Genomic DNA, 24001 nt, shown 5'->3' with positions numbered 1-24001 from the left:
AATTATTGATTTCCGTTTTGAGAACATTTAAAATTTCGGTGTAGGTTGTTTGCTGTTTGTTGGGTAGCAAACAGTAAATGAAAGGTATGTTAGAATGATGGTATAAACCGTGGATGGAATACAGTTGGTAAAAAGGTTTTGGGCAGGGTTTAAATGTTCCATCCATCATCCATTGGGGACACTGTTGGATTTTTCGTAAATTACTTGCAGTTGCAAACATAATTATTCTGTTTGTACTGCTTTCATTATCAAAAAGAATAAATTTATCTTTATTGTGTGTGATGGCCATTTCGGGTGAAATAATAATTTCTTCAAAACAAGTTGGGTTGGGTTGGGTTGTGCTAGTGAGTCGTTTGGTGCGTGCAATTGTGCGTTTCAGGGAATCAATAGAGGGTAGTTGCCCTGAAGCATGGTTAGGGATTTTTACCAGTTCTTCTTTAAGTATTTGGGTGGTGGGTTTGTCACTTTGTGTGCTAGCACTTTTAATACTTTCTAAGGCATCTCTAATTTCAATTTCGGTGACATTTGGGGGATGATTATGTTCTCTAGTAAATAGCACATTAGTTTCCTTGGTAGTGGCCCTCCCATAACATTTGTTGGAGTAATATTGTGTACACTTCCAAAAAACCTTTCTACCACTTTGTCTCTCCTGATTATACACATAACCCATGTAGCATAATAGCAATTTATTTTTCTGAGACATGACAAATTCTGCACCTTCAGTCATTTTGATTTACTTGTTCTAGGAAAGAGTAGAAAGAAACAAAATCAGTACACATTTTTTTACTTATGTGGTGCTAACATCATTAGTGATGCATTTATACTTACAGTTAATCAAAGTAGTAGTCACAGAAGCAGAAATGTCTTTTGAATGATGTTCTTGTATGTATGTCTTTATTTGCTGTTGGTATGAAAATATAGAAAAACAACGTTAATGTTTATATATAACAAATGTATTTCCTACTCAAAAGCAGTTGTCATTTTTGTCTACTAGTGCATTTGATGTAAACATTACATATACTTACTTGTTTAAATAGTAGAATAGTAGTAATTGCTGGAGTTCATCAATTTAGTACAGGTATGATCTGTAGAGTAGATAGAAGAAATAAAAGCAAAATATTATAATTTTAATACTGAACCGTTTGGAAATGTAACAGATTTAAACGTATACTAACTTCTAAATATGTCGTTTTCTTTGTTGTAGGTAGAATAGCTGTATGATGTATTCAGAATATCTGTAGAGGAAATATAAAATAGATAAGATGTTGTTAAGAACATAGACTGTGTTATTTTAGGCAGTTTTAGAGAAATGATAAATATACTTACATTTTTTACAAGGCGATTCTTCTATATTGGTATATTTTGTGTAGTATGTTTTCATATGATATGTAGAATAGATGTATGATGTTTTCTGAATATCTGTAGAGGCAATTTAAAATAAATAACATGGTGTTAAGAATATAGTTAGCGTTTTTTGTGCCAACATTTTAGCAAATAACAATTATACTTACTTTTTTCTGAAGGGTAATTTTTGTGTTTTGCTATAGTTGATCTTGGATTTTTCAAATGATCTATAGGGAAGATGTAAAAAGCAAGATATGTTGTTTAAAAATGTGCATTAATGAAATTGGCCGTTTTATAACAAACACATCTATACTTACATGTGTAATTAGGTTAGTTTTATCGTTTTTGCTGTAGAAATAGCACCATTTCTGTATATCTGTAAATATAATGTCAATGAAAAATAAATACTCTTGTAAATTAGTGTTTAAACAAAGCAGTTGGTGTGTAACAGAGAATTATTATATACTTACTATCTGATTTTGCACATGAAGAAATATGACCATGTAATAGGAATTGTGTTGGAGTAGTTTCTATCAGAAAAGTAGGAAGACATGAAAATAAAATAAGTCTAAGAGTTAGGAGATGTAAGGAAAATAGTGCACTTCTAATGTAGTTTTCTACTAAAATGCTGTGTTACTTACTTGATTAATTAGCTAGTAAGCTGGATCTTTAAAGATGTTTATTCTGCAACAAAATCTTCAAAGTGTTGGCTTCTACTTTCCAGATAGGTAGCAGCAACAAATGGTAGAATGCATGTAGCCCTTTTATAGTATATGTGTTATGTGTGCTTTGATTTGATTGGTTGTAGGATGTAAGGAAGCATAGTATAGGCTAGTTTGAATTTTTTTAAGTTAATTGGAGTGTTTGTTGATGTGAGAATGGTGGTATGTGGTTGTTCCCGCATTAAAGCAGGTTCGTGTTTAAATGAAATATATTTATATGTGAAAATAAGTAATGAAAATGTTAGTTAAATGCAAAGAATAATAGAAAATGATAAAATGCATGTAATAGAATGTATAGTAAATGTGGATTAATAGTAATTTTATGTAAGAAACAGGTATTATATGTGAAAAGTTTTTTTTACAGAGAAATGACTTTTATTGATGATAAAGATGGTATTTTAGAAAGAAAAGTGTGCAAACATGAACTCGATATTATTTTTTTAACGATATTGTGGTAGTCTATATTTTTGTAGTCGATATTTTTGTAGTGTTAGGGCTAATTTCATGTCCAACGATATAATTGTAGTCGATATTTTTTTAAGCGATATTTATGTTTTCGATATAGTTAGTACTCGATATTTTTTAGTCGATATTTTTGTAGTTTGTGTAATAAGTATAGTAAGTCGATATTTTTGTTCTCGATAATTTGTCAACGATATTTTGGTAAGTCGATAATGTGTCCGTCGATAATATTTCAGTGATCCCTGCTAGAGGTGTGTTTGGGTGGTAATATCCCACTCATGGTTTCTAGCTACACCATATTGAACATAAGGCATGCATGGAATGCATCCTCAACGCACACAGAAGGAGCAGTTTCCTGACAAAAGTGTCAAGAGTTTCCATTTTTCATTCTATCGTTGTCATGTTTGGCCAATGTGCGGAGGGTTATTTGATAAGGTGTCTTTTTGCATCCCACGCTATAGACCATGAGAGTGAAGTTATTTGTGGGATGTCTGATAACTACAGTGTCTGATGCCTGAATTAACAGGTGGATAGTGTCTTTCTGCTCCTAGTCGAACAAGTCACCAAGAAACCACATTTTTCTAAAGTGAGGCTTGGATTACATATGTAAATGTAAATGTCATGGTACTTATAGAGCGCACTGTCACCAGACGGTCACCTTGCGGTGTCGCCTATTCGGCTTCCTGGCACTGATACTCATACCGCTGTGGAACCCCTCCTGGCTTTCCCTGTGAAGTGTCCACTCCTGGGCACCCCCAGGGTGAAGCCAGGCATCCTTAGCGCTGTTGGGGCCGGTGTGGAGGGTAAGCAAGCTATTGCCCAGAGTTGCAGCGTGGGGCCCGTGATTAGAATAGGCACCGAGGCGAGAATTAACAGGTCCGAGGAAATTGAGCCCGAGACCCCGCCGAGGAGGGAATCGAACCCTGGTCCCTGGCTAGAACTCTGCATCAGGGTCTGCCGCTCTAACCATTGAGCCACACTCCTCCACAAGGAGGTGGTTTTCTATTATACACGTCACACCTGGCCACATGAACTATCACTGAATGAGTACATTAAGGGGCCCAGGGGCGCAACAGCTGTTTGCGCCCCCCCCGGGCACTTTGATATTACAAAAGGGGCAGCATATGTTTGTGCGTCCCCTTCTGTAATACAGGTAGCGCTGGTGCATATAAAGTACCAGTGCTATCTTCAGTGGGGAGTTCCCTCATTGCATGGGGGTGTGCCCCATGCAAATGAGGGAATCCCTTTGCCCCTGCACGTGTGCCATATTCCAGACACTGGCGCAGAGGCAGAGAAACCCTCAGGAGGTGCATTGACAGTGAGCACTGTCAGTGCGTCTCCTGAGAACAGCCCTCTGCAGGAGGTAAAGGGGGTACTATGGACCCCCAGACATCCCCTTTAAAAGTGCAGACGGGTTTCCGCTTGCACAGTGTAAGCTCTGTATTTTACTTGAATGCGCTGCCCCCAGGGCAGCACGAGTTTGCAGCCGCCCTGGGGGGGTAGCACATTCCCCATAATGCGGCACACTTTCCTTCATTGCGCCTGGCACAATGAAGGAAAATTGGCCGCATGTGAAATGCGGCCCTTAGAATATTTTATAACTAGATGCATTGTGTCCTGGATCCTTTCACTATTATTGAAATCCCTTTGGGTTAGCTTCCGCAGCAGCAGTTTATCAGCTTGTGAGGACTGATATTTTCATGGGGATCAAGGGAGTATCTGTTTTCCAAGATGATGTACTAATTCATGCACCAGATAGGCAAATCCACAATGCTATTCTGGAGGAAGTCTTATGTGATTTCAGTCAAAAGGTGCGGTGTTGCACAGGGATGAGTGTGTTTACCTATTTGATTGTGTGGAGTGTTTAGGTCACCAAGCCAGCATGAAAGGCAATGTACCCAAAATGAGACTAGTTGACAGCATTACTCAGACTAAACCATTGTAGACAAGACTGGTTTAAAGTCGTTCTTGGGATTATGTGGATTTTATTCATGGTTTATCCTAAATTTTGCATCAAAATTGAGACATTTGTCTAGAATGCTCATGAAAGGTTTTGCGTGGGATGCTGAATGTCAAAAGGTGTTTGAAAGGGTGAAAGAACAACTTATTTCACCAAAGATATTGAGGTACTACGATCCAGAATTACAGTGTGTTTTGACTGTGGATGCCAGCAGATCTGGAGTTGGGGCAGTTTTGAGTCAAGAAGTTGATGGTGACATTAGGACTATTGGGTATGCGTCAAGGGTGTTAGTGGGAGCTGAAAAACAGTACTCTGTTATTGAAAAGAAGCTGTTGGTGTGTTGGTTGGCAGTCATGAAATTCAGGAATTTTATCCATGGACAGGGAAATTGACAAGGTAGTGAAGGAGTGTGTGATCTGTTCCAGGTGTGACAAGTCCATGAAACGGCGCACACCTCCTTTGTGTCCTATAGAGTACCCTTCTGCACCATGGGAAAAGTTAGGCATTGACATTGTAGGACCGTTTAATTTTTTGGCACAGTCCTTCAGGTTTGGTTTAGTCATAATGAACCAAGTCACAGTGATGCGCTCTTGGTCTCCCTATATAACAGGCATGCTGTGATGTGCCAATGCCAACCCTAATGTCAACAATGGCATGACACTCCAGTGTCTCGCCCGATGAAGCCGATATGATGTTCCCTTTTAACACATATGCAAGTGAGTCCATGTGTGCCTTCTTTCCCCACATGCCAAGCATGGCCTGATGTGCCATTTGTTCCCATTACATGCCAGTCATGCCATTTTGTGCCCCTGACCCCCTATGTGTCAGCGAATGAGAGGATGGGTTTCACATCTTTGGAAGTAGAGTTTCTGTGTTTAAATCAACACGGTGGCTTCTGACTTTTGTGTGCGTTCAAAGCATATATAATTAGAAAAGAATTAGATTACATATGCCAGCATAAGGAAACACATAATTGAGTGATTGTCAGTGACAGCTAGGAAATCCTTCCTGCATATTTAGTGTTTTACATATCCAGAGTATTTCTTGTGACTCTCAAGATGAAAGGGACAAGCTAGAGAACTCCAACAGTTTAGTTTCATTTCCTTTTGCCAATGCGGCATATTTATGTTGGCACAATGTGGGCCCCTTTTGCCTTTTCTATGGTTTTCGAGAAAATGTCACTGTCCTAGACATGGCTGTGCTTACCGGGCAGTCTTTGCTAGACTCAGTGATTTCAAGATTTCTTTTCTTTTATTAGTTAGTTCTTTTTACTTTCTTCATGATTTCCTAGGAAGTCTTCCTCAAGGTTCTCCCACAGTCTCAATTTAGTCAGCTATCCGGATTGCCAGCCGGCTCTGACTGCTACTGGTTTCTCACTACCCAATATGTTTCTCACTCCCTTTTGCAGAATCTCCTGGAACAATGGATTGTACAGGCAGTTAGTTTCATCCTTCTGCGATTCTACTGGAACGGGGAATAGTACAGGTGCAGATAACTATGTTTTCCTCTGGCTTTAATACAGAGAGGCAGTTTGCAAAGCCAAAAAGAGCTTTTTTTTGCAATTTTTGTTTAGCTGAATGATGAACGACTCTTTGTAAATATAAGGACAAATTGGTGCCTAGAATATTCTTGTTTTTAAGTGCATTTTCTGAAAATTACACTTCTTTGATGTGAGTCGCTGTGTGGTATTACCACAACCAATTTTTTTAATTGATGAGATATTGAAATAGTCCAGTATTCTGTCAAATCATTAAGCACAATAATTTGCTGTTTTTAATTGAAAATTAATCTATATATTTTCTTAGAAATTGGTAATGTAAACTAACAGCGCAGGTTGTCTAATGAACCGTTTTGGAGCAACCAATGCTTTTTTTGTACATATTTTCAATTTCAGTGGCATGTTGCAATATAACTTTTCCTTACATTTTAAGTAAATGGCATCACTATTCCAGTCAGCATCACTATTTGCCCATTATTGTTATAGTCAATGAAGTTTGAGCAGACTATTTGCTTTTTTTGGGCCGACCAATAAGTCATCCTTATAACCATATGATGGAATATTTCTCAAGATTTCACCCAGCGCAGCAAGCCACCTTATTGTGCTGCGATCTGTGAGAGGGAAAGGGGAGAAGTGCACCATATTTAACATAATACGGAATATCCCTGCCTTTTTGCAGGGCTGGCGCACAATGCTGCCTATCGCCAATGTAGGAACTCTTGCACCACGGTACAAGAGTGCCTGCGCTGTAAGCAGGATTATTTTAGTGCAGGAAGTGACACCTTCTTGTACAAAAACAACCTCCTAGGCACTTTCTTTGTATGTGTGCTGCAGAAGGTTGCACACAAAAAAAGAGGAAAAACTAGGAGAAATAAACATATAGCTCCACGTTACGCCTCCTCTGGGAAGCTGTAGCATTTTGTCACATTCCCAGGTTTACTAGTAATGGTAAATCTAGCAATGCTTCAAAATCCATGGGTGTTACTTTGGAACACCCATGCATCACCCATGGAACCCCTCCCAGGGGCAGAGTGGTTGGCCTAACGGCTAAGGCGCTCGACCTCGGACCTGGGGAACTTGGTTCGAGTCTCGGTAACGACGCCAAAAACCCTGGGCAAATCACTTAATCTCCCCGTGCCTAAAATGAAAGTGTGTCCTCATGTAACGTAACTGGTGCTATGTAAAGCGCGCTGATAACTGATTCGGTTCGGTTCTAGTTCGCGCTATATAAAACTCTGCAAAAAAAAAAAAAAGTGTAACACAACACAGTGATTTGCTCTGCATTGCGTTACACCAGATTAATTATGCCACTCAGCGCCACGCAAGGTGGCCATGCATGGCTTGATAAATCAAATTTGTAGTTGCTTTGTGCATGCACCCCATCGCGTGGTGCAAAAGTGACGCAACTACATGATAAAATGGCCCGAGATATTTATTTCTAGAACTGAAGGGAATTATTAGTTGCGTTTGCCACCTGAAAAGTAGCCATCATCTTAGTTAATGATTCAGGTGCACGAGCAAACTTCGTGGAGGAGGGCTGGTGGGTCCAAGCATTGTATCTAGATACAGTGTGCATGCATGTAGACTTGCAGAGGGTGGTTTCGTGCTAGCAGCAGCCCTCGCTCAGGTAGAGATCTTCCCTGATTTCCCCAACCTCTGTAGATTGTCAGAGGAGGCTGGTGATTGGGTGGGACAAGCAGAAGATGGCAGTTATCGACAACATCTGAACCTACGAACTCAGGGGTAACTGCTCTATAGGGGCCAAAAGCGCGGCGAGCCCCCACAATCACGGGTTACTTCTTGCATCTCATTTGTTAAAATACTACAGCTTTTACATGTAACAAAATTATCTCACAGATTATTTGTTTACATGTAAAAGCTACAATATCACCTTGCCCCAGAAGAAACTCCCCTGGGATGTATTGCGCATGTGTCAGGCGGGTCTGATACAGCCCGCCCTTTCACAGATGCAATACATTTCTTACATGCTGCACTAGCGTCAGCCAGTGCAGCATGCCAGAGAATGGTGATTTGGGGCCTCTCAGTCATGCACTCTTTTGCACCATCAGAAGCCACGATATAGGAAAAAAGACAGCCTCCCGTACTATGCAAGCTGCTGATTGGGCATAAAGGTGCGAGTCTCGCTCTGGCTCCTTGTTTGTTTGATGTGAAAGTTGCAAATTGACGTGCAGAGGAAACTGAATGCTGAAGTCTACCCCAGGTAAGTTTCCACGTTGTATGCATGATTGAGAGCATGCTTCTGTTTATGTGCCTGTCTGCAAGCTTGTGCCAGTGTGTGTGTATGTGAGTGTACGACTATTTATATGTGTCCTAACTATCGTTTTATACTTTTGCGTGATAGCCCTATCACTTTCTAAATTGGCCAGCCGCCACTATCCGAACTGGAAACTTCTGCTCCTGGGCCTCAGCACAGACATGGAAAAGGACGAGTGGATCGTGTGCAGCTGTGTCGGGCCTAGGAAAGTAAGCTACGCTGGGGTTCAAAGAGAGCCGGTGTGCACATATTTGTACATTTGCGCTTGTTCATCTTCGTATCAGATTGTATGAGCACCTCGCTGAATATACAAATGGATGTTCATGTGTGTAATTGCAATAGAGGGAGTGGGCTGATGATATGTGAAAGTATGGTCGGGGTGGGTGGTTCACCAGGCATAATTAGGCACAACCCACACCTCCATGCCATTGTGAACATTTCTGATAACAGTCTAGCCACCACTGGCCTACTAGTCATAATGTGGCCATCCATGGCATAATCATTGTCAATCAATGGCACAGTGCGGTGTTCCTGAGGGAACCATGACGAGGAGTAGTTGTCGTGGCTTGAGTGAATACTGTTGTATTCCGTTTTGTCATTTTGGGTGGTACTGTTATAGCTGAGGGACCAACTATTATGTATAATTTAGGTTACCAGAGTCCCTTTAGAGAATCTGTAAAGCACACACTAGAAAATAAGTGCTTAATTGGCAGTGGGTTCGGTGTATGCATGTGTGCCTGTAGTCTGTCTTGAACATACATACCTATATTAAAATTCCCTTTGTGATCATGATACCTCTATGTATGGTCTTTATGAGCACCCCTTTAGAAATCCAGACCCAATGTCTTTGTTGAGGCGCTGCGCTAACACGTGAAATGTACCTTTCATTACGCAGTCGACTGGATACGAGCATTTATTGTACATGTGCACGCACAAAGTGCACTCTATCCTCGACACCTATTCATGTACGTCTCCAGAAAACTCATTTTCACAACATTTCGTTAAAATCCTTCAATTGTACATCAAAGGAAATTGGATCATGGAAGTAAGTAAAGCGCAGAGTTTTAGATTTGGAGAAATTACAGCTCCACAACCTATGTCTTCATCTCCAGAGACATTTCATTAATTTTATTGCAAGCTCCTGAGTGTAGCGATTAGTATCAAAACTGCCCTTGTGACTTCAAAGTCGCTGGTTGAAGGTGAAGGCAGGATTTAAGTAGGTAATAATTCTGATAAAATGCTAGTATTTGAAAGAAGCCCTGTGACTGCGCCTTTCTGCGTTTTATCTTCCCAAGCAGGAAAGAAAGGAAAAATAAGACAAATATCCGCAGCCTTGAGTGCACCTTATCTTACAAATTGTCCCTGGGTGGTTTTCTGCCAATGGACTTTGTCTTTGAACTGTGAAAGAGTAGAGTGCTTGAGGAAATGTATGAAAGGAATGGTCGTATTTACGTCTTCTTGGCAATCAGTGCTCTAAATATGAGAAATTAACCAATTGTATCTGTTCTTCAGCTATGCGTTTTCAAAATGCTTCACAATATGTTTTCTATATTACATGATGCAATCCTTTGTTTTTCAAAAGATTGTTACTTTGTTTTTCAAAAGATTGTTACTGTAATTTCCTATGTTCCCGGGCTCCCTCCCTCCCGCCACATGGGCTGACTCCTGGTAGCCAGCAGCGCTTGGAACGCCCCACCCATCGACCACCCATGCAACCTTGGCTTCGTTCTTGACTACTCACTCTCTATGAACTGCAAAATCAATGCTGTATCATCCTCCTGATTCCACAAGCTCTGCCGGCTCCAGAAGATCGTAAAATGGCTCCCCATCATGTCCAGGAGAACGGTCACCAAGGCACTTGTTAGCAGCAAGCTCGACTACGGCAACGTACTCAATGCCAGCACCAATCAAAAACTCCAAAAGAAACTGCAGCTCATTCAGAACATCTTCTCCAGACCTATCCTAGACATCCCCTCCAAAGCCACCTCTCCGGTCACCGGAGAGACCTCCACTGGCTCCCAATCAACAAAAGAATCACCTTCAAGTTCTTCATCCATGCCTACAAAGCCCTTCCCAACACATTTCACAATAAATATGTCAGTATGTCAGGCTTTATGCCTTTAACAGAATTTTCCATAAAAAACCGTTTGCCCCTTTGCCTTGATCATTGGCTTACCACCATAACCAACACAGTCCTACTGTGTTGATCATAAGTTTTGCACAAGGCGAAATGTGCAATACTACCACTTTGTTTTTGGTGGAGAACACAACCTCAGCCCAATCAAATGGTGTTGTCAAGGGAACCAACGTATGGTTGGAGCATACACCCCTCTCGCAGTTCAACTCCTGAAAGCTCTTTTTTGTTGATCACATTAGGTTTGGAACAGCTATGTTTTGTAGCAAGGCTTAAAAGCCACTGAAGGAAGACATGCAAAGTGCATTGGTATTCATTTAGCTGTCATATAACACTGGTGGGGAGAAAATGTTTCATTTGGAGAGCTCACTTTTGGCTCTACCCCACATAATGCAATCCCCAAATTCAAAACAGACTTTGGGTTAATTACGATGTCGGGCAGACTGCTACTGACAGGCCGTCGGTGGTGGTCTCCTCGACCGTCAGCCCTTCAATCCGACCACCACGTTATGATGCATGCGGTCAGACCCTTGTTGGACGGGGGCCAGACCGCTGCCTCTGACAGGTTCTACTGATCCCGACAGGGTGGCGGTCAGAATCGCAATCCCTAAGGATGGTGGTGCTGAGGTAGGCACTGCCATCAGGATTCCGATGTAACTTTCCGACAGCTTTTTCATGGCGGTCCCACCGCCGTGAAAAGGTTGTTGGAAATGGACTTTGGGAGCCCCAAACAGGGTCCCCGTCCCTTGGGCCGCTGCAAAATGTCCCGGGGACACATGTAGTGCCCCCACCCACATCCATGCTCTGTGTGCCATCCACCAAATGGTGCATGGCACACACTGCATGGATGTGCAAAAAGTGCTCTTTTACACTGTGGCTTGTGCTGCGGCCCTTTTCCAGGGCTGCAGCACAAGCTGCTCAGTTAAAGAGCCCTTTTCCAACTACCAGCTCGGCTGTCGCATCATAAGTGGGCGGTCAGCCCGCTGCCTGTTTGTCGGTGAGTCTCCTGACCGACGTGATAGCGTCGGCGGTCCGACCTCCCGCTATCATAATAAGACCCTTAGCTACTGATGGCTGTATTCACAGAGAAAACAATGTGAACAAAATGAACCACACACAAATTTGTAAAAGTGAGTTATGCCTCTACTGCATGCAGAACATTTTCAGCATCTCATTTGTTACCGATGTGCTTTAGGCCCATACTGCGTGTCACACTTTTACATCTGTTGAATTGTTGGATATTCATCATTAAATAAACAAATAAAATACAATTATCAGAAAGATCAATGAATTTAATCCACTAGCTTCCTAAATACGAAAGGCCCATTACAAACTTTTTACAATGTGAAATTTACATATTTGAAGATGTTATATAAATTGAAGCTTGTTGGGCCTTTTTTTGCTGCTCTTGGCAGCAGCAGCCCACCTGTGTATAATTGCTGTCCAGATTTGCCACTTCTGTTCCAGTCCTTAGGGCAGATTATGTGTATCAAATGACTCGTTTTTATTTGTTGCTTTAATACATATCTAATCCGTAAAGGCGTACTGAATAATTTTTCTGTGAACAAACCACATATAACTGCCAGTATCAGTGCTGGCGTTTTTCAGTACTGTGAATATTATTCTGGGGTTTATCTAGCGTGAAAGAAACTACAAAAATAAAGTCGATTGACTCAACATGATCACAAGAGAGGAAGGGGCATCTTTCTTTCCGGGAGCATGCCAGGTGACTGCCAACGTCATAACGTCACTGTCCCAGGGTTTACATTGTTTGAGCAGCACTAGAACCACGTCTCCTTGGCTCACTGTCTCCCGGATGGCTCCAGTGTTGACAGAACGTTATATAACCAGTCAGCCTCATAGCAGGTGCCAAGACAGGTGTACAAGAACGCATTTTATGTTTTATTTCGTGGCGCCAGCTTGCAATGAGCACACCCCATCCACTTCAGAGCCCCCTGTGCAATGTCGAAGCAGATGTCACAGTAACAGGTGCTTGCTAGCTAGTGACATCCAAGTGCCTGCTGCCTGGATGGATGGGTCCCAGGAAACAAGACATCCCCGCTTTACGGTTCACTAGTACACGCTGTTAGGAATGACGAGGACACGTTAGCGTCGTGTTCTAAAAGGCATCTCTAGCGTTCATGGAAGAGCACGTTGCACTACGGTATCGTTCAACTTAATGTATTCATTGCATAACAAAGCCACATCCAATCCAAGTGACTTTACATTATGAATATAATGTGCGTAGGAAAGATAAATTCCGGATGAAAAAATACACATCAATTAAACCATCGCACACCTGCACACGCATAAATCAGAAATACACAAACATACAGTTTTTGAAGCAGCGCCAGATGGGGTTTATACCATGCAAATCGTTGGTGCAAAGTCAAGTAAAAGCTGCACTCTAGTGGACCGTGAGACACCTTAGGTTGCACAATAATAACAGAGAGGAGTAGATTTGGAACCACGAATGTTTATTAGAAGATTATCAACGTTATACATTTAAATTATTTAACTATTCAAATTAGTCATAAATCAATATTCATCTTACAAAAGCTATGTTAGGTATACCTCCAAGCAATTCATAATAGCAAATACAATGACAAGTTATTTAAAGATTGTCACATGCAAATCAAATACGGTTTGGTTTTCCCTGAAGGAAAAATCCCTAATGTCAGTAAGTAAAGCCTCTAAAGGATGAATCAAATCTCACTTTAAAAAATGTGAGAGCATTTGCTCATGACCAACTCTTTGAGCAAGGGCAAAGACAAGCATCAAGTCTCAAAAGTATGGAAAGGGGCGTCTGATTTCAAGCTACTGAGAAGCATTTCTGGCTTTAACTCGCGCAGCAATGTACAATTGAAACATTCAATTTCTTCAGCAAACTGAAGCACTCCCATTGATCACAGTCACAATATTGTGATAAAAAATATGGTGTCAGAAATGTAGTTAACCACAATATCGTGCTCCTATACTTATAATGTCAAGAACCAAAATATCGGAACAAATATCTTTAACACTAATATAGGTCAAAAATATAGAAAGATATTGATTTCTTAATATAGAGTTTAAAGGGAACAACGTGTGCAACTACCGTGCATGCCTTTACTTCGCTTTCAGTACACACATATCATTACCACGCATGCATATACAGCGAAAATTGCTACAATTAATATGGCTTTACCACGCATGCCTTTACCACAAACATCTAGTTGGCAGCGACAGATGCGTAGTAAAAATGTACACAAGCACATATAATCACCTACAGCTGAACATACACAACCATGCTGCTGTTACTTACCATAGTTGTGCTTCCACATCACTCTTTTGTTTTTGCCCTGCACGACAGAATGGGTTTCAGGAAGTTTCATTGGTTGAAGTATTTAAAGCTGCGTGGCTTACCGCGACAGATGGCGCCACAGAAGCTGGTTTTATTGTTATTTGTGATTTCTTTTTCCCTTTGTCCCTTCTCTTTTTGTTTATTTTCCTCCTGCCCATATTTTCCTGTGCTTCTCCCGCATTCTCTGTTGTGCCTCTATCCTCAGACCCCTAGTCCCTGCATCCCCTGTGCCTACTTTACTCTTGAATAAGTCAGTAGTTCAGATGTAGGGAGGGAGAACCGTCAGGCAGATGCTTTCCAGCTAGGAGAAGTGAAGTGGGATAACAGCTGTCTTCGTTTCATGTCTCTATCCTCTGACCCTGAGTGCCAGCCACCCCTGCACTTACTTTACTCCTGGATAATTCAGTAGTATCAATGTAGGGCAGCAGACCTGTCAAAGGCACGCTTTCCAGCTAGGATAAGTGAAGTGGGATAACAGCCATCTTTGTATTCAACCTCGGACTCTAAAATCCAGAGGAATGTAAAATATGATAGCGCTGCCAGGGTCAGGAGGGCAAATGGGGGAAGGGGCAGGAAAACAGCAGCCTCCTGTGTGCAGATGTCGTAGGAAGGAGCCTTTGACCCACCCAGTGTGCCACAGAGTTACATTGACATAAATAGGGGCATATTATCAAGGGGGTTTATCTCCGCTTTTTTGGCTTTAAAAGCCAAGAAAGCGGAGATAAAATTATCTCCCTATTACCTAGCTGTCGCTAACACCAGTTAGCGACAGCTAGTAGGAGATAGCGACCATCTTGGGCCCCGCTTTGCATGTCAGTGAAATGTATCACTAATGACATGCAAAGTGGTCTAAATTTGAAAGTGGCTGCATTAACAGATAATAAAATCCAGCCAGGCCATGAGCTGCTCCGACAAATTGCTTGTTATGCCACTGGTAGAGCAGAGGACAGCGATCAGTATTACGCTCCTCCTTAGATAAAGTTTTCCCAGACTCAATAATGGCATCCACCAACTCTTTAATAGTTTCCTGGGGTACAGTATCTGGGCTAATTTCTGTATTTACAAACAGCAAAGCATACAGGTAGCCTGCTCTGCCATACAGCAACTCATCTGGAAGATCAACATCTGGGTTCACTACCGACTTGTGAAGCTGTAAATCTTCATAATGCAGTCATTAAACTCCTTTTCATTCTGTAATTTGTGGTGTACCACTGCCCCTACAGCAAGTGGGCCAGCATCCCCGCAAAGGAAAGTCTATCGACGCCAATTCAGGTTATGAAGAATTCTTTTTGCATAATCCAAGTCACGCTGGAGATAAACCTGGTCTCCTGTGTTGTCGTACAGGTGTAGGTATAATAAGGCTATGCCTGTGTAGCCAGTGTATGCAGAGCAATCATGAGGATGAGCTGTTTTTTTTTTTAAAAACCTTTATTTTCAGTTGCAGTATTACATTTGCGGGCCTACAACCACGCTAAAACGAAACAGAAACTTAATATTTCACATATACACAGCTGTTCAGCCGACAGCCCGGGGGCCCGGCAGCGATTCAGCATACTGTTCCTACGGATCATATGTTGTAGTGTAGGATAAGGTCAAGGTTTTACTATTCAGAAACATATAAGCGAACAATAAAACAACCGAAACTAACTAAACAAAGAGGCAATGTAGTATGCGTCCATCTCATGGGGGAGAGCCGTGTCAGCCACTGTGTGTTGTAACAATAATGGAAGGAAAGGTGGGATGGGGGGGGCCAGGGAAAAATGATCATGTTTCTGCAAAAATCTGTACAGTATAAGGAACGTCAGGCTATGGGGACTGCGGTATCTCCGGGACATCTACAAACGGAGGGGTACAGATCTCCCCACGGTATGAATTCCATTGGTTCCAGATTCTGCCCCACTTCTTAGGCTTGCCACGTGCAACATATACAGTTTTTTCCCTGAACATGCACCAGTCCATGTTTTCTTCCCAAGCTGAAATCGTAGGTGCTCTTTGGGACCCCCACAATTGTGCTATGTCCCTTTTAGCCACCATGTTCCCAAGGGTAGCCCATTGCGTCTGTGCCACCGAATAGTCATTCGGCTCCCACACATTCAGTAGACAGTGATGGGCTTCAGGCAGCAACAAGACTCCCGTGACCTCTTCCATGACCACATGCACACGGTTCCAGAACACAGCCACCGCAGGACACTCCCATATAATATGAAGGAAGGTACCAAGCAAACCACAGCCACGCTTACACAAACCATCTACAGAAAAACCCATACGCATCAGACGGGGACCCGTTATATAAATATGATGTAAAATCTTTTGTTGCACCAGCCGGAGACGGACCGGAATCGCAACCTCTTTGGGAGAGGATATCGCAGCCTGCCAGTCTTCATCATCCAACTCCAGTCCATCACCGGTCCAAGCCTCACGGAGCTGCAGTAGTAAATCCGTTCGATTGTTAATCAGCTTTTTATATATTAAAGATATAGTGCTATCCGGAACATGGCCATCAAGCACCCTATCTTCAAGGGGAGAGGATTCCGGGATAACGGTTCCGGCCGGGAAGACCGAGTGAAGTGCGTGACGGATCTGCATATAACGGAAATGCTCCCTATCACTAAGCGCATATTCCAACTGCAGCTCTTCAAAGGTCTTTATCCTATCTTTGACCCAAAGATCCCCTACCCTACTGATGCCAATGAGGTCCCACTTCTCGAAGCCTTTCGTTGTCCATAGGCTTCCCAATCTCTAGGCTCCATAGAGCGGGGTCGCTCTGGTCAATCTGTCCGACCACCCCATGGCGGCGTTCGCGTTACCCCATACCCGTACCGCCACCCCGGTGGGCCCCGGTAGACCCCTGCTAGTCGATTTGGAGTATAACGCCCTGTTATAGTTCCCTCCCAGCAACTGCCATTTGTCCATTTCAAATGCGGGATTTGGCGTTGGGCCATACATGGCATGATTAATTGCACTCAATTGGGACGCCCAATAGTAGCGCTTGATATCCGGCAGCGCGATGCCCCCGTCATACCAGGGCAGAGTTAGTTTCGCTAAGGCGATGTGAGGACGCCCGCCCCATACTAACTGTCTCTGCAGGCTCTCTATCTCACGAAAGTATCTGGCTAGTACGAGATCGAGCGTATTCTGAAGGGCGTACAGGAATCGGGGTAGGGACATCATCTTAAAAAGAGCCGCCCTCCCAATCGGGGACAACGGCAGGCCACCCCAGGCCGCTACGTCAGATTTAAGTCGAAGAAGCAGGTTGCGTTCATTTCGCACCGTGGGGTCTAATGATATAAAAATCCCCAGATATTTAAGTCCAATCTGCGATATCTGTATTGGGCATATGCGCGGTAAGGGGGGTACGTCACCAGTAAGAGCATAGACACTGGATTTAGCCCAATTGATTACTAGACCTGAGTTTTTCCCAAACGAGCTAAGAACATCAAATAACACTCCCAGTGACTTCCGTGGGGAAGTGAGGTACAGCAGGATATCATCTGCATATAACGATATGCGGTCTTCAAAGTCGGGGGTCCACCTGATACCCTTAAGCGATGGTTCCCATCGCAGCGAAGCAGCCAGGGGTTCTAAGGCAAGCGCGAAAAGCAGAGGAGATAAAGGGCATCCTGTCGCGTACCCCTCCCGAGAACAAAGGACTTCGAGACCCTGCCATTAACCACCACCTGGGCCAGCGGCTCCTCATAAAGGAGTTTAACCCAACCGATGAATCCAGGGCCAAAACCAAACTTCGCGAGGGCAGCCCACAAATATGGCCATTCCACCGTATCAAAAGCCATCGTGGCATCCAAGGACACCAAGATGGCCGGTTCACGTAAGGACTCTGCCCTCGCCAAGACGCCATGAAGACGACGCAGGTTGAGCGCGGTGTTGCGGTGAGGAATAAACCCAGACTGATCCGGGTGTATCAGGTCGCTGATCACCTTTATCAGTCGGTTCGCCAGTAGTTTTGCCAAGATTTTGGGCTCGGCGTTCAAAAGTGATATCGGTCTGTAAGATGTACATAGATCCCGGGGTTTCCCCTCCTTATGGATCACAACAATGGACGCAAGTCGCTGATCTCGGGGAAGTGATCCGACATCACGCGACTCCAGGATCATCTCGCGGAGATATGGCGCCATTTTGTCCGGACGTAACTTATACAACTCAATGGGGATACCATTTGGGCCTCCGGCCTTTCCCGAGCGGATGGAGCGGATAGCGAGCGCTACTTCATCGTCGGAAAATTCCGACTCCATAAGCTCTTTGTCCGAATCCGACAAACAAGGCAGAGCGATATCTCTAAGCAACAGATGCGAGTCCTCCTCCGGTCCGTCTGAGACTGGCGCATAGACTTTTTGGAAATGACACGCGAAACCCTCCACTATCTCCACCGGGTCCACCACTCGCATTCCATCAGCATTCTCTATCACAGGCACAACACGATTCGATCTTTCCTTCTTATCTAACCAGGCAATCAACTTCCCCGCTTTTTCTGCCACATCATACAGCCGCCCCTGCTGCTCACGACTCATAGCCTTGGCAGCGTCTGTCACTAAAGCTCGGTAATCCGACTGCTTGAGGTTCAGAGCATGTCGTCTATCCTGTGTAATATAATAACAAAATGCCAATGCTGCCATTAACAATTGACCATCAATTTGCACAGCTCACCTTTGATTAAAACATAAAGTGAGAGGGTCTGATTTCCTTGAATGAATCTGAGTTTTTATTTACTTTTTACTTCATGTGATTATTTGATCATCTTTTTTTGCAAAACATTATATCAAGATCAAAAACAATATATACCATACATTATTTCAAAAAAACATTCCAATATATTAACACCTTGAATGCTATGGGGATTTTTCCCCTGTGCTGGGAAATCATGAACACCATTATTCATGACGAGCTGGGCTCGTCATCAGCGTAGCAGGAGGCTACTGCATGACGAGCCCAGCTCGTCATGAGCGTGGAAGGGGTTAAAACACTCCCCTTTTCCTCATTCACCCAATCACTCATATGAGAATCACTTACATACACTCTCATACACTCAGCAGTAACAACAAAATATTTACATTAAATCAGAGAATAATCATACACTGTTTTTCAAATGCTGCCATAGATATGTGCTTAATGCATTTTTTTAGTTGTTTTTACAGAATCATATATCTTGAACAGTATTCTTATGGCATAGCAAATACCAGGTGACCTGGTGACCTGGTATTTGCTATGCCATAAGAATACTGTTCAAGATATATGATTCTGTAAAAACAACAAAAAAAAATGCATTAAGCACATATCTATGGCAGCATTTGATAAACAGTGTATGATTATTCTCTGATTTATTGTAAATATTTTGTTGTTACTGCTGAGTGTATGAGAGTGTATGTAAGTGATTCACATATGAGTGATTGGGTGAATGAGGAAAAGGGGAGTGTTTTAATATATTGGAATGTTTTTTTGAAATAATGTATGGTATATATTGTTTTTGATCTTGATATAATGTTTTGTAAAAAAAGATGATCAAATAATCACATGAAGTAAAAAGTAAATAAAAACTCAGATTCATTCAAGGAAATCAGACCCTCTCACTTTATGTTTTAATCAAAGGTGAGCTGTGCAAATTGATGGTCAATTGTTAATGGCAGCATTGGCATTTTGTTATTATATTACATGAGGCAGTGGCTTGGCCTTGCTGCTTGGGAGCCCGTACCCAGTGGTGTTTTCTTGTCTATCCTGTGTGGCACCAGACTCTAACTCTCTCTCCAATTCAATGATTTCAGCCTCCAGCCGTATCACCTCCTCATTCTTCCGTTTCTTTGCATCAGCAATCAACGACAAAGCTTGACCACAGACCACAGTCTTGAAGGCCTCCCATAACGAAATGGAGGAGGATACTGACCCCACATTCTCCGTGAAGTAATGATTAATAGACTTAACCACACCCGCCCGCGTTTTAGGATTGCGAAGGTGCCAGGGATTAATCGGGGCCACTCGACCCTCCGCCCCCAGCTGAATATCAATGGAGAGCCACAGTGGGGAGTGATCCGAGATACCCCTGGCTAGGTGTTTAACCTCCGTCACCGAGACGGCCTGTGCCGCCGGCATAAGAACATAATCAAGCCTAGCGAGGCTCCCTTGTGCACCCGAGTGAAAGGTGTATTGTGCCTGTCCAGGGTGCATCATCCTCCAACAATCCACAAGACCCATTGTCTCCAGGAAGTTACCCAGCCAAGACTGCGATCTCGAGAGGTCTCTAGGGGGTTGCAGTCCTCTCTACCACAGACCACCGAGTTGAAGTCTCCACCCATAACTAAAATACCCTCGGGGAGTCCCAATACTACCTCCCCCAGGTCAGCAAATGTCGTAGTTTGTAAGCCGGGTGGGACATACACAGAAAGTATGGAAATCGTCTTCCCCTCCCATCTGTCTGTGATAGCTGCATACCGTCCCCTATCGTCCAGAGTCGTTCCATCTATTTCCAACGGGAGGGAGTTCCTAACTAGAATCCCCGCCCCCCTCGACCCAGTAGTGAATCCAGAGTGCGCAACCAGACGATACCCTTGTCGATTCATTGCGTGGAATGTGTTCCCTATCAGATGCGTTTCCTGCAATAACACTACATCAGGGGAGAGACGTTTCAAAAACTGCAACACTATACCCCGTTTTATCCTGTCCCCCAGACAATTGACATTCCAACTTAATACCCTCAACCCCCTCCCCCCCATCCCAAATTGAAGGCGGTCTCCCCCCCCCCCAGCGAACCGGACACCAAGATCAGAATATGTCGTAAAACATTGCCTCTAAACCAAACAAGAGCAAACAAAGTTCCCCTCTCCACCCCAAGGAAAGCCCCTTGAACACACCCCCCACCCTGCACTCCTGCGTTAGACCAAATAGCCACCCCAACTTGCAGTGTGCCTGTCGCCCTATCATGAAACTAGTCTACAAAAAGAAAAGAAACCCCTGAAGGAGGGAGAGTCCCATCCCCCCTGCCGCCTCTGGGTATAGCAAATATATGCACAAACATAAAAAGTCATCAAACCACTGCTGCAAAGTCCATATACTGCATGTGCCGGTCGTCACTCCTCACTCCTGCTCCTGCGGGCCACCTTCTGCGCCCCCCGAGTGCTCCGTGCGATCTCGCTGTGTCGGCAAAGTATCAAGCTAGTCGCTGACGACCTCAGGTCGGTCAAAGAAGAGCGTCCGTTCGTTGTATTAGATGCGAAGTCGAGCAGGAAAGAGCATAGAATATTTCACTCCAATGTCTCCCATTCTCCGCTTGACCCCATAAATCCCATCCTCTGCTTCTGCACGGCTTGAGTAAAGTCTGGGTAAAAGCCAATCGTAGCGTTCTCAAATTTCGTGGGGCCAGTAGTCCGCGATGCCTGCAGGATAGCGTCTCTATCCCTAAAATTGAAAATTCTGGCTATTATGGGTCATGGCAGAGCGCCAGGCTTATGTTCCCCACCCGGAACTCTGTGGGCACGTTTTACCGCAAAAAGGTTACTGAGGCCCTTGGGGGCCAGATGATTCAATATCAGGTCATCCACGAGGAGATCTGTAGTCATCTCGGAGGACTTCTCCGGAACCCTGATGATACGGACGTTGTTGCGCCTTGCCCGACTCTTGGAGTCTTCCAGCTGGCGGGCGAACAAGTCGTTAGAGGAGCGTAGATTACGAACCTCGGTTTGGAGATCGGACATATCAGTCGTAAGACTGGCGGTTTTGATGTCCAAAGACTTGACCCGTTCATTGGTCTTCGCCAGGTCGGTCCTGATCAAGTTAACATCGATAGCCACCGTATCCAGCTTCAAAGCCAATGTCTCATATTGCTGGCCCATGGAAGTCTTCACCCCCGCAATGGCGCTCATGACGTCTCGTAAGGTCAACTCCTCCGTCGTCGTGGAGCCATGGCCGGTCTCGTCCGGTGTTTTGCCAGCACCACTGGGGGAACCTTTAGGGCGAGTGTAACGGTCCATAATATTTGATTGAATGGTGCCCCCACGGTGCGTGACTTTGGTTGTCCGTTTCTCGCTTTCAGGCTTGCCTGCCATACTGAGCGACGCGCCCCTGAGGGCCCCCTGAGACCTGGTATGAATGGCTTCCCACAAGTCAGCCTCAAGAGAGTCTAAACACGGGGCTCACTGGGCAAGCGTATGAGCCAGGAGCAGACCATGGGCCACCGAAGTCAGATGAAGACTGGTTTCAGTAGAGAAGGTCCAAAAATGAAACCGAAAGTACTTCGAGGGCACAAGACAACCTCCACTGGCCGTTGTTATTCGATTACCACCCGGGTACCTCGGGGACTTGAGTCCCAGGTTGCTCCTCGGTGTAGGCCGTCAACTTTCAGAACGGAGTGAATCCGGTTCCTGGCATCCAAATCGAATTCCGAAAAGAGTTTTTATGTCAGCAGGGTCGTGGCCTTAATAACCCGTCATCTGGAACAGGATTAGTGACAGGATATATGCGGGAGGCGGCAAGGGTCTCGGGAGCCCTGTGCTCACGCGACCATCTTGGATGCGCGCTAAGCTCCTCCAGATGAGCTGTTTTTAGTCCTTTTACCATCTGCTGCAAAAGATCAGCGACTTTTGTCTGAATCCGTCTTGCAAATCGAGAACGGATCTTTCCATCTTTGTCGAAGGGGATGTCCTGGTCTCCAGCCGACAGGTCGTGCTCCGGGCCTCCCTCCTCGGGGTCCAGTGGCGAAGAGCAGACGGTCTCGTAGTCCGGGTAGGGAATATTGAAGGAACGCTCTTCCATCTCGGACTAGCCCCCGAACTGCAGCTTCAGCCTCTTGGACATGTTCTCTAATGTTGGCAACAGGAGGCATTTGTACATTTAAATAAGGGTGCTACAATGACGTCTTGTATCTTGAAACGCGTGGATCACGTCCTTTGCAGATTAAATACTTCCATACTACAACCTGAGTGCTGATTCCTTCCTTGTAATAGTGAGAGGAGATTAAATACATATATATTTAAAATTCACTGAAAAACCACAAGTTTCAGGGACATTATAATTAGAAATTAGCATTTAAAAAACCTCAGAAATTCACTGAAAAAACCATAGGTTTCATGGATGTCATGGTTGTCCATTCACCCATCCAGCACTATGTACCTATCCTATCACTCGGCCAATACCTAAGCACTTATAAATTGAGCATACACTCTCTTTGCAGCACTGAAATTACTCCAGTTATTAGTCATATACTTAAGGAATGGCCCAGCCACTAATACAAGTGCAGGTACAATATTTTGTACACTATGCATGCAGACCTTTAACCAGCTACATACTATTGATACAATCTCCTAAATATCCAGTTAGTACCTATGCAGTTTAGGAATCCTCCTGTCTGTCTCATGCATTTTTCCAATTACCCATCCAGCATTAGCTACTTATCCTATTACTCCACCAATACCTAAGCACTTATAATAACTTAAAAAAAGTTTAGCATTTTTTGATATGTACTACTGTCAAGGTAAGATTAAGTAATCCAAACACTATCAATGCACAACTAGATTCAGCTGTGCGCTATATATATAAACCTCTAACCAGCTACTTATTAAAGTACTACCCATGCAACCTAGGAATCCTCCTGTCTGTCTCATGTACTTCTCCAATCACCCATCCAGCACTATCTACGTATCCTATCACTCCGCAATACCTAAGCACTTATAAATTCAACATGTACTTTCTTTGCTGCTCTGAAATTATTGTAGTTACTAGTCATGTACCTAAGGAATTGCCTAGCCAGTAAAACTAGTACAGCTACAATATTCTGTGCACTATGCATGCAGACCTCTAATCAGCTATATAGCATTGAGACAGTCTTTTAAATACTCAGTTTGTACATATGCAGTCTAGGAATCCTTCTGTCTGTCCCATGCACTTCTCCATTCTGCCATCCAGCACTATCTACGTATCCTATCACTCTGCCAATACCTAAGCACTAATTCATTTAGCATGCACTCTCTTTGCAGCACTGAAATTACTCCAGTTATTAGTCATATACTTAAGGAATGGCCTAGCCACTAACACAAGTGCAGGTACAATATTTTGTACACTATGCATGCAGACCTCTAATCAGCTACATACTATTGAATCGCTCTTCTACATACCCAGTTAGTACCTATGCAGTCTAGGAACCCTTCTGTTTGTCTCATGCACTTCTCCATGCACCCATCCAGCACTATCTACGTATCCTATCACTTCACCAATACCTAAGCACTTATAAATTCAGCACACACTTTCTTTGCAACACTGAAATTA

The 24001-nt window shown here is 43.7% G+C and overlaps 1 pseudogene; it reads right to left on the bottom strand.

Annotated features, from left to right (window-relative positions):
* Positions 1-14567: 14567 nt before the first annotated feature.
* Positions 14568-22534, bottom strand: LOC144820159 (lanC-like protein 2 pseudogene; annotated as a pseudogene).
* Positions 22535-24001: the final 1467 nt, after the last annotated feature.

Source organism: Lissotriton helveticus, chromosome 2_1 (genome assembly GCF_964261635.1).
Source record: "Lissotriton helveticus chromosome 2_1, aLisHel1.1, whole genome shotgun sequence".
In the NCBI taxonomy this organism is placed as follows: Eukaryota; Metazoa; Chordata; class Amphibia; order Caudata; family Salamandridae; genus Lissotriton; species Lissotriton helveticus.
This window is presented reverse-complemented; position numbering and strand designations above follow the sequence as displayed.